The 12,268-nt window shown below is 38.8% G+C and overlaps 1 protein-coding gene across 10 annotated transcripts in view; it reads left to right on the plus strand.

Moving 5' to 3' along the window:
* Nucleotides 1–12,268, plus strand: part of LPP (LIM domain containing preferred translocation partner in lipoma) — a 682,444-nt gene that overhangs the window by 568,835 nt on the left and 101,341 nt on the right. The window lies entirely within an intron of this gene.

Consider the following 12,268-nt stretch of genomic DNA (forward strand, 5'->3'; position numbering starts at 1 on the left):
TATTAGGTCTCACCTTGCATTTGAATTTGCCAGTATTGGTAAATAAACAACACAGGGCCTCTGGACTTGTCCGTGCTCTTTCAAACTCCTGGCCCTTTGAATCACTTCTTACCCACTCAAACATTTTCTTACCACCATGCCCAGCAAGTTTTCAATGATGCAAAGAAATAAACCCTTTATTATAGAAGGAAATGAATTTCCCCTAAAGGAAAATGAATAGTAATACTGACTGAGGTAATAATTGTTTTGTTTTTTTTAAAAAAACACAACAACTATACTTTAATTACATAAGTAGGTGACTCTTTTCAGTTTTTACCAGGCTACTTAAGAACACACATTAAGCTACACACACATCAGAAGATAGATCAATGTGATGAATGAACATAAACTTTTTAAAAATATAAAATGCATTTCTTTGCTATCTATCTGCATACTTTTAATCTGTTTAGCACTTGTTAGTGGGAAAAGTAGTGCATTTTTGCAAAACCACAAAAGAAGCATGGTTTCACCACAGTGTCGGGGCATTTTTACGTAAAAGAAGCTTTGGGTGCAAGGTCCTAAGAGTTATACATAGCCTTGCAGATGCCCAAGGTTCAAGTTCATCGCAAAGTTCCTGGTCTCATTGGTATCTATCTTCCTGTGACCTGACGGCTCTAACTCATTGCAGCCCTCGAGTCTCTGTAGCACAGATCTGAAAGTTTGTTAAGATTAAGATCTGGAGGGATTCAGTATAGTTTGTGCATCTCTTAGGTTCAATTTTATTCCATTTTCCTCCCTAAAGGCAATTTAACTTAAACGTAGATAGCCTCCTAATAGTACTACACAATGCTGGAGCTGGGAAGGAAAAAAAAAAGGTCATTTGTCTAACTCCTCATTTTAGAAGTGAGAATACAGAAACACAGAGAGGAGGAAAATGACTTCTTCTGTTCAATCCTTGGTGTCAGACCTGGGGCTATATTCAGTTTTTCACACCCTTGGTCCCGTAGTCTTTGCTGACAGTACACATTTTTAGCTTGTTTGGAACATAAACACGAATACCATAGTGTCCTGTTGATCTCAGGGAGCCATTACATATGAGCTTAAAGCTCATCGAACCAAAGCTTACCTCCTTAAGAAATAAGAATATTCAGGATGCCTGGGTGGCTCAGTCGGTTAGATGTCCGATTTCGACTCAGGTCATAATCTTTCAGTTTGTGTGTTGGAGCCCCGCGTGGGGCTCTGTGCTGACAGCTCAGAGCCTGGAGCCTGCTTCAGATTCTGCATTTTCCCCTCTCTCTGTCCTTCTCATACTCACGCTCTGTATCTCAGTAATAAATAAACGTTAAAAAATTTCAAAAGAAATGAGAATATTTCAAATATCAACCTTTGAAATCTTTACTGAAAAGAGAAAATTACAGAACTCCCTGTCTTTTGTAAGCAGACTGCATGGGCTGTCATTCACAATGACTTAGGACCACCACATGGAATTCTTTACTGCAGCGAACTCTGTGATAATGATGCCAGCAGAGCTTCTGGAAGCCCCTATGGCTTTGTCCTTATATGAAGTGACTGCTGTGTTTTTCTGTAGCTCTTGTCTCTATTTTCTGTCCTTTTTCAGACTGCATGGTTGATTCTTGCTACCATTCACGGGGCTGCGGTGACAGCCTCCTTCATTTTTTCCTGTGTCTCTTAGAGCTAGGAACCCTGAGAAGTGTTGGGAAACAGGATAACAGGTATGAAGAACATGGCTTGAATCTGATGTCATCACTTCATGCTTAGTCTCCTCGAGAAAGTTACTGGATCTTTCTAAGTATCAGTTTCCTCCACAGTATAATAGGGATGATTGTAGGATTCTCCCAAAGGCCTGTGAGGATGAAATGGGGCAATCCTGTAAAGCACCCTGGGCCTGCCCAGGGAATGGTAATGGAATGAATGTTATTCTGAGATTAATTTTGGCAAGATTTCTGGCATATGTGGTTTTTCTGAATATAAGGACCTTACAAGGGCTGTGAAATTCTTTGGGCTTTAGGAAATTGTTTCAACCCCTCAGGCACACCCCTGCCCCATTTTTAAATGCATTTCTTGCCCTCCTGGTTGAGTAATAAGACTAAAAAAGTGTAATCTGACTCAGTTATGGGTTTGTACAGCAAGTGGGCTCAGGTTTCGATCTCTACGCCAGGCATAGGAGCTCAGTGATTCTTCAGGAGGGAGTTTCTTTTACTTTGGGTCCCTGTTACTAGACCGAGCTTATGACAAGGTAGAGTATCTGGGAGATATTTAATCACATCCTTGGAAAGTGGGGTGGACTCAAACAATGGAAATTCTTACCATCCCTCTTGACTTTCCCTCCCTCATAAGAAACGTTAATCAAGATTTTTCCTTATGAGACCTATCCATGGTGACTCCAAAATGCAACTTAATTCTTGTCAGAATTCAGTTAAGCTTTATTCAGAGGCCCTTGTTCCATATTGATTTCAGAGTTTAGCACGGACCTCAAGCTCTCGGATGGATGTTCTAGCATTGTAATTTCTTTGGAACTTTTCGTAAATCCAATAAGCTGCCACACCAGAAAAGTAAAGAGCTTTCCTTTGGGGGGGATCGGGGAAGCTCAGGGTATAAAATGAAACAAGTTGGTGTTGAAGACAGAGTGTGTAGTAAGGAGGATCCTAGGGATGTGTGTATGTCTCTTGGAACTAAAGCCCTGGGAACAGGGCCAACTGCAGTGGCATTCAGTCAAACTGCCTCTCGTTCCCTTGTGGAAACTGATGTCTGAGAGACATCCTGTAGAAGGAAAGTGCAGAAAACCCAGGCTCTGGGCCTCAGTCAGTGTGGTGGCATTATCCAAGATCTTGATGTAGTTCATTATTTCTGTGCAAAGACCACCCACGTTCAATGCTCTGAGTCCAAGGAGACCCATCTAATATAAATTTAATTTATTCTTGCCTAAATTGATTATTAATAATCAACTTAGATCATATTTAAATTAACCAATTACATAATTTACAGGGAAAATACACCTGTTAGGTCTTCTTCATCTTTCCTTCACTGATTATTCATATTTTCCTGTTGTCTCTTGAATCTTTAATCCTTGCACATATACACATGTAATTAAACCAATTTGGTTCTGTAAGGTATTATAACTCTCGTTAATGATTTCTATACATGCTTTTGTGTTTTCTATTGATTGACTTAATTTAAATACGTATATGGCTTTCCATTGTTAATAATCTCTATTTTATAGCTTTTGTCTGTTTAATTTTACCTTATGTTTGCATACTACATTTTAAAATTATTTTTTTTCAACGTTTTTTATTTATTTTTGGGACAGAGAGAGACAGAGCATGAACGGGGGAGGGGCAGAGAGAGAGGGAGACACAGAATCGGAAACAGGCTCCAGGCTCCGAGCCATCAGCCCAGAGCCTGACGCGGGGCTCGAACTCACGGACCGTGAGATCGTGACCTGGCTGAAGTCGGACGCTTAACCGACTGCGCCACCCAGGCGCCCCTGCATACTACATTTTAAAGTTATTTGCCCCTAGAAAGGTATTGGGTATTCTCTGTTCTTTCAGTGTTGTAAATAACATGCCTATAAAGAGCTGATTAAGGTTTTTCATTATTTTACTTTGAATTTTTTCCTTAGCATAAATTGTTTGATTTTTGTGACCACATTTACTTTACAGCACTTCGGAGAACTTTTGCTTTCTTTAGAAACATTTCTAAATTTCTAAATTTCTTTAGAAACATTGTTCAAACTCACAGAACCATCAGCAATATGAACCCATATGTTAAACTATAACCTATCCACGATTGAAGAGGTTTATTTTTATTTATTTTGAGCCAATTAAATAAGTGCATTATGTAATTTAAGTTTGTATGTATTTGTATTTGCAAATCAATGAGATGCTTTTCTACTTCGGTGATCTCTTAACAGCTTAGTTTGGGGGCACCTGGGTGGTTCAGTTGGTTAAGTATCCAACTTTGGCTCAGGTCATGACCTCGCGGTTTGTGAGTTCAAGCCCCAAGTTGGGCTCTGTGCTAACAGCTCAGAGCCTGGAGCCTGCTTCAGATTTTGTGTCTCCCTCTCTCTCTGCCCCTTCCCTGCTCCTACTCTGTCTCTCTCTCAATAAATAATGTATACATATATGTATGTCCATATACATATATATACATCTATTTTAAAAAAAATTTTTTTTTCAACGTTTTTTATTTATTTTTGGGACAGAGAGAGACAGGGCATGAACGGGGGAGAGGCAGAGAGAGAGGGAGACACAGAATCGGAAACAGGCTCCAGGCTCCGAGCCATCAGCCCAGAGCCTGACGCGGGGCTCGAACTCACGGACCGCGAGATCGTGACCTGGCTGAAGTCGGACGCTTAACCGACTGCGCCACCCAGGCGCCCCCATATACATCTATTTTTAAAAAGCTTACTTTTGATTATTCTTATGGATTTGTATAAATGAACAGATTAAAATTGAGAGCACTAAACTTCCTTAGAAGTAAAGTCATAAAACTAGAATATATTGATTCTAGTTCTTGCTCTCTAGGTGAGACCTTGGGTAAGTCATTTAGTGTCCGAGTACTGGTATCATCATCTATGAAAGACAGATATTAACGTCTTCCCTATCTCCAAAGAGAAGGAATGAACACTTGTGATATTTTATACATTATGAAATTTTATACTGATATAAGGGCTTAATCCATTAATAACATTATTATCATCGCTTTTCCCCTCAGCATAATCTGATACAATTTAGAAATCCTCTATGTTGGGGGTAATTTCATAGCTGCAGTTGCTATGGAAATACTGAAATAAATAAATGTCATAGAAAGAATGTGAGGACATATATGAGAAGAAGAGGTTCATGCTTTGCTTAAGAAGATTTTTATGTTGGTATGAGTATGAGGGACAGCAACCGTGCCTTCCACTTAAATGTTCTTCTGCCCTGAATGACACAGGTTTACCCACAAATATAGATTAACAAAAGAACTGCTGTGTTTTTAGCATGACCAAGGAGTCTGGGCTGGAGACACAGCACATCTGTGATTCTCAGATACTCAGCCTGTTTATGAAATGGCAGCCAAGGATCTTCTCCTAAACCAGGGCTCTTACTCAGAGTGGATCAAATCCAACTTCTGACTCTCTCAACAGTGGAAGTTGGTACAGACATTTTTATTAGTTAAAATCCAAGTAATTAAAAGACCTCAGGGAATAGGAGGCCAACTCCACGGGAGACTAAACATGGTAATGTTCCCAAATTTGACACATTAGTGACCAACACTGTAGCGGCCTTTTGCTCCCGTATGTCACTAAATGGCTACAGTTAAAACATTCGAACTTTTCAACTTACCTTAGGTGGTAGGTTTTGTACCTCTGCAGGAAGGTTGTCCTTTTATATGCTCAGTTCCTCCTAATAGTGTTTTAAAAGCAGTTATGGCTGGTGCTTTATGTGGATGTTGGGAAAGGAGCTGAGCATTGGGACAAAAGCCAAAAAACTCACGTGAACTTCCCTTCCCTCTTCTCAATTGCCCACCCCTGCTCTTTCACCCCCAAGGAGGGTCCGTCTCTCTCCCTCGCACCAAGTGCACGTGCACAGACACTTACTTTCTTCTTGCTGTTTCTTCATTTTCCCTCAAGCAGTCTGCCAGAAAGGAAAAGCAAAAAACAACAACAACAACAACAACAAATGTTTCAAGAAAGAGGGACATCTGTCAATCTCTTAAGCGACTTCACCATGCTATCTACTACTAATCATTCCTATTAGAACCTTGTGAAGTAGACAGCAGGGGCGGGGCGGGGGTGGGGGGGTGGCAGGGAGGTGCTTACGGTGGCTTTGATATTGTCTAAGCAAAAGACAAACTAAGGCTAGGGACAGATCTTCTAACTTGCATTTGATTGCTAGTTCCATATTATAACCCAGAAACTAATATTCAACTTCCTGAAGATAGGAAGATAGTGACAGCCCTCTGTGATTAGAGCCTTCCATTTCTAACGTTTAAATTGATGACCACATAAATCATGCCTTCTAGCATTACAAAAGGGATGCTGAACTTCTACTGGCCAAAAAACCATAAGCCTCCGTCTTTTCTTGAGCATTACATGTGGCTTTCCCTGAAATGCCTCAGATTTTAAGGGAAAAACCTTTTTTTTTTTTCCTGGTTAAAAATAATAATAACTAACATTTGTTGAGTGCTTTAATTTTTAAAGAGCACTTTTATCTTATGTCACCTTCTAATGATCCTAGAAAATAGGTATGATTATTACTGCCTTCCTTTCCAGTAATAAGAAATCGAGTTTTAGGAAAAGTCAGCTTGCCCCATTCTGTAAAGTGTGAGTGTCAGATCCAAGACTTGACCTGGACTTTGATTCTCAAGACCAGCTCTTTTCATAGACCCAGCCAGTCATTGGAAATCTCATTTGTTACTACTAGGTTTCTTTTTTTGTAATTAATTTTTTTTTCTCTATTACCTTTTTTATCATAATGTCAAGTTAAAAAAAAAATACAGTGAACCTTCATTCTGAATTTTATAAAGTGGCTTTCACCTTACTTTTGGACATATTAGAGAAATATTGAACTCAAAATATTCTTTCTTATAGTAGTCATTCTTAAAAAAACAGCAACTATGTTTTTAAGTATTATATGCTCACTAAAGAAAAATTTTAAAATATGCATAACTCTCCCATTTAAATAATATAGCAGTTTAACACACCTTTTCTATTTCAGTATACCTGTATACAGGTATAGCGTTACATTTATGGAAGTGTGGTTTCCGTGTGCACACATACACATACAATGGGATCATACCATCCTGTACTAATTAGTAACTTGCTTTTGTTACATCACAGTACATCAAATTTTGCCTTCTCCAAAAATAGTTTATTTTAAATATTCCACGGGCATTCAAAAAGAATATACATCGCCTACCTACTCTTTCTAAGAAAATGACTCAAAGAAAATATTCCACCAGACAAACAAATTAACTGAACTAAAGTGTATGGGAAATCCAGGGTTAATAAAATGATGATAAGCAATGAACCAATACAACTGATAGTTAAAGAAAGAGGAAAATATGTAATAGAATATTCAGGCTAAAAGAAAATAATATTAATCACCTACTAACTACAGTATTAATAACAGGCAAAGTATAATTCAGAACAAAACTATTACATAAGCCAAAGTACATTACTTTATTGATAAATGCCAAGTTCCAGAGGAATAGCCCTGAGCCTTTCTTCATTTAATACCATTATATTGAAATATATAAGACAAAAATATTGATGAGATATGAGATGAAAATGGTTAAACCATACTCTTTATAAAACTTTAACACATTCCATGTAGTCCTTGACAAACCAATTATGGAAGTTGAATAATATGATTAACATGATTGATTTGGTCCATATAAGCAAAGAGATTATATCATCTTTCCAAATCTCCATGGGAGATTTAAAAAAAGCACGCTCTCATAGTCTAAGAGGAACATATACAGTTCCTACTTTGGCTGGCAGAGTTCAGCAAGACAAGAAATGTATCCAAGGATAAAAAAATAAGCCCATTTGTGGGTTAAAGATTCCTTAGAAAGTAATGATGTTGATAATGCTGCACAACAACCAGAATGAGACCCAACCAGAGTTGAATTCCAAGTACAGCTAGGATCATTAATTGCAGCATAAAAGGGCACATGTATATTAATCTAAACACCTAGAAAAGGGCAACAAAGTCTAAAGGAAGAAAGGAATCATTAAAATAAAGGCAGTTATTGATAAATTGAGAAATACTAGAATTTTTAGGTCCACAAGATGATTCTTTGAAAAGAAAAATAAATAAGCATCCAGTGAAGATTCGAGAAAAACAAAAATTATAGAAAATTAGGAAGGAAAAAGAAGCTCTTAGCATATGTACAGAAGACATTTAAAAATTATTACACTTCAAATTTTATAGAAGAGACTGTGATCTATGCACACCTAAAATGCAAAGGACAAAAACTTGAATAAGTCCATAAACATGGGTGGAATGCAGACCTGAGAAATTATCAGGAAATTTCACTGAAAGGACTTCTCAGATCTTTAAAGAACAAATGATTCCTGTAATAGTTCAATTTTCAGAGCTCAGTAAGAGAAGATAAGTTTCGCAAATCATTTTAGAAAGCTAGCCCCATCCTGATTAATAATACCTAAATGAGGTTGCCCCCAAAAGAAAAGTATGCTAATCTTTCACCCATGCAAAAATGCTAAATGAAATATTAGCAGATTGAGTGCCACACAATGAAACATCCCAGGTAATTCCATGATTGCATCAAAAATGGTTGCAAGAACACAAAACAAGCCCTAAGTAAAATAGAAGAAAAAGGAAGATATGCGTTTAATAGGATAAAATAAACTAATGGTCAGATGTCTTCCCGGATCTTGCCAGGTATGCATAGTATGACTGCTATTATATTGTTTTTAACATTCTAGTCTTCATTACGGGTAATTGGGAAACAAAGTCATATATATTCATATGTATACGTATACATACACACACTTACATACGTACATATATGGTCATATATATATCTTTTTCTTCATTTTACATATATATCAATTTATTATGTAATATTTCTTACAGATAAAGATGTAAAGCATAATATGACAAAATTTCATGTACCTTTATTCAGATTAACACATAAAACACTAGAAATTCCACTGAAATCCTTAGGTTCTTGTCCCTAATCACATTCCCCAAACTCTTGTACAGAGGTAATGACTATACTAACTTTGTTTATTATATCCATGCATTTCTTTCTATTTTCACTACTTATCTCTAAAAATATAGTGTCATTTATATATAGTATTTCTTAATTTTAATAGAATAGCATTTCTCAGACCTATTTTTGAGACTTTTTCACTCAAAATCATAAGACTATGACATGTCAGTATTTATAGATGATATAATTAGTCTAGAAAATCAGAGAAAATCTAAAGTTTTAAGATAATAAAACTGTAGTTACCTGACAAAATAAAAATTATAAATTAGGTTCAGAAAATATAACAGGGGGAGAAAAAGGCTTTATGCAGAAGCAACAAAAACTACAAAATACCTAGGCAAGCCTTTGAAAGCATAAATGATCTAAGTGAAGCATGCCATGAAATTTTACAGGGATAATTAACCCATGAGCAAAATGATTTGGGGACTGAATATGCTTTGGAAAACACCTCTCGTTTTAACAGGCATTCATATTATCACCCTGTAATTATACAACCACGAGACTTGGGGTGGGGGGAAGAGTTACTGTGTCGTCCTTTGTTAAGGTTTTTATTTAGTCCTTTTCCCCAGATAGCCCCCAGCCCTTTGCTGATGAAGGTTACTGCTCACCATATCTCTGCAACCTGCAAGGCGGGCCTGGGTAAGAGTAGTGAGGCACAGGCTTGCAACCAGACTGCCCAGAACGAGGAAGAGGCTAGCTGAACATAATCTTTTTCTCTAGTTCCTACCCCAAACTGTATTTATTTCTGTTGTTATAGAATTAGAATGCTTTTTAAAGGCCAGAAGGAACTGTCGAAATTCAATAACGTCATTTTACAGCTGAGAAAACCTAAAGGCCAGGAAAGCTGGCTGATTGGCCTGAGGTTATATGGTTTATTAATGGCAGAGGCAGGAATAGAAACCATGAACCTTGATGATGCCTTCAAAGAACTGCTTTCTTTGGGACTGACATGAGGAGGTTTAATCATATGTGGCTGCCGGCTCCAGAGAGCCATCCCTAGAAAATGTTGGATACCGTAAATTTTGGTTGGAGAGTGTAGAAGTAGGACAGGGTTTGCTTCAGCTCCAACCAAGATGGAGAGTCTCAGATTTCCAGGTTAAATGCCTCTGAAACTTTATGCTAGAATCTTCCCACTGCCCTAGTTTGTTTATTTTTAAATCAAGCATGAACTCACCACTCGGTGTTTGCCAGAGTTTGGATGAATGTCAGCATCAGGCCACTGTAATAATGGTTTAAGATTATTTAATCCTATTACTTGTACACTTCATTAGGCTGAGTGAATTGTTGGCAAGGGGCTCAGTAAACTTCCTACTTTAGAGATAAAAGGATGGAAAGAAAATAAGGAAAGAGTCTGTTCCTCATTTTCTTTCGTATGTATCATTTGTCTCTTAAAGGATGAAGGAATGATAATTACCCAGATACAGCACATAATCTGTGTTTGTAGGGTCTTCTGAACTGCTCTGTACCCTCAAAAGAGAAAAATGTCTATAACCTTACATTTCCAATTAGAAGAAAAGGACTGGGACAGAGGAGTCTGTGTGTGTGTGTGTGTGTGTGTGTGTGTGTGTGTGTGTGTGTGGTATGTGTGTGCTTTAAAATCAATGTTAAGGGGCGCCTGGGTGGCTCAGTCAGTTGAGCGCCGACTTCGGCTCAGGTCACAATCTCACGGTCCGTGAGTTCGAGCCCTGCATCGGGCCCCTGTGCTGACAGCTCAGAGCCCAGAGCCTGTTTCAGATTCTGTGTCTCCCTCTCTCTGCCCCTCCCCCATTCATGCTCTGTCTCTCTCTGTCTCAAAAATAAATAAACGTTAAAAAAAAATTTTTTTTAATCAATGTTAAAAACAAACCTGAACATAAGTTCAAGAGTCCTAGGTAAGACATTCAGTCTTTCACTTAGCAGGCCTGGTATGAGGCAGCAAATGATTTTCAAGAAAAAACGTGCTATGGAAAGTCAGACCTTGTTTACACTCAGCTTGACCAGCTGCTATTCTGCATTCACCTCATTTATTTTCCCTTAAATTTCCCCACAAACAGAAGGAAAGCAATATTTTTTACCCCAGTAGCTAACTAAAAGGTTCAGAGAGGCTGACAGGGCTGACCAAAAATGAAAGTGTGGGTGCTTTGAGCAATAAGTAACTGCACGGGGCCAGGACCCAGATTCGTGCAAACAGAACCCCCAAAGGATTCTCATTAGTCAGCATTGCAGTCTATGGAATGTTACCTGCATGCTGGTGGTTGGAGAGCTCACAGGGTCTGATGGGCAGAGTCCAGTCATGAGACTCTAGAAGCTTGGTTTTCCAAAAATGTGTCAGAGGTCACCTGCTTTGGAATCACGCTCAAGTCCTCATTAAAAAAGTAAAGTTCTAGGAGCGCCGGGGTGGCTCACTCAGCTAAGCATCTGACTTCAGCTCAGGTCATGATCTCACAGTTTGTGGGTTCAAGCTCCACATCGGGCTCTGTGCTGACAGCTCAGAGCCTGGAGCCTGCTTCGGATTCTGTGTCTCCCTCGCTCTCTGCCCTTCCCCCGCTCATGCTCTGTTTCTCTCTCTCTCTCTCAAAAATAAATAAACATTAAAAAAATAACTAAAAAAAGTAAAGTTCTGGGCCGCTCCCCAGACTTTCTTCACAAGGAGCCAAGAAATGTGCATCTTTTACAAGCCTCTTGAGGGAGATTCTTATGCGTGCTCAGTTTTGAGATCCATGTGTCTGTGCTTGTAGCCCAGCTCATCGAAGAAATAGTCCCAAAATACTTTGCCATCTCCCACCTCTCTCCTATGCATTTTCTTTAGCCACACTTGGCCAAATGGGACCATCTTCTCCTGGACATTGATATCTTAGGCTTCTCTGTGCCCCAGAGTTTCCCCGTCTCCATGGTTTGAAAATCCATATCAACCAACCATAAAAAGCTTTCCTAGAACTTCCCCCAAATAGATGTGGCTTTTTCCTGTGCAATGTTTTTGTTTGTTCCTCGCTCCTGTGATTTAACTCTCTGCAATTGATATCAAAATAATTTGAGTTTTGACCTATTCTCTTACTGTTTGCAACCCTTAGAGAGGGTGGTATGCTGGGACGAGGGTATCACATTTTATTCATCTTATCTTTTCCATGGTTGTTATCACAACAGGTGAGCTGTCCCTGCTAGGCTAGAAGGTACCTGGTTTCACTCTAGATCCCAGTGTCTCCCCAGAGGGTCTTTGCCTCTTTACCCTTTGGTGCACCTTGGATTTGAGACTCCCTGTGCGTATATGAAGCAGAGAGGAGAACTTGGCTCTGGGACCCTGTGAGCAGTCATTGCTGAAATGTAAATATAAAAGATTGAAGGGAAAGATGTGAGAGTAAAGCCAGCTGTCTAGCTTCCAGTTGTTGAATTATCGTAAGAGCTAGCACTCAAGGTCAAACACACAGACCAGACTCCCAGATGAAAATGACCAGAGAGTTTGAATGGAGGTTCTCTTATGTTCACATGACTTTGAATGGGACATGGTAATTCCCTCCAGCCAGGGAAGCCAGCCTCCAGCCAGGCTTACTTAAAAAAAAAAAAAAAA

The sequence above is a fragment of the Neofelis nebulosa genome, chromosome 5 (assembly GCF_028018385.1).
Source record: "Neofelis nebulosa isolate mNeoNeb1 chromosome 5, mNeoNeb1.pri, whole genome shotgun sequence".
Taxonomy (NCBI): domain Eukaryota; kingdom Metazoa; phylum Chordata; class Mammalia; order Carnivora; family Felidae; genus Neofelis; species Neofelis nebulosa.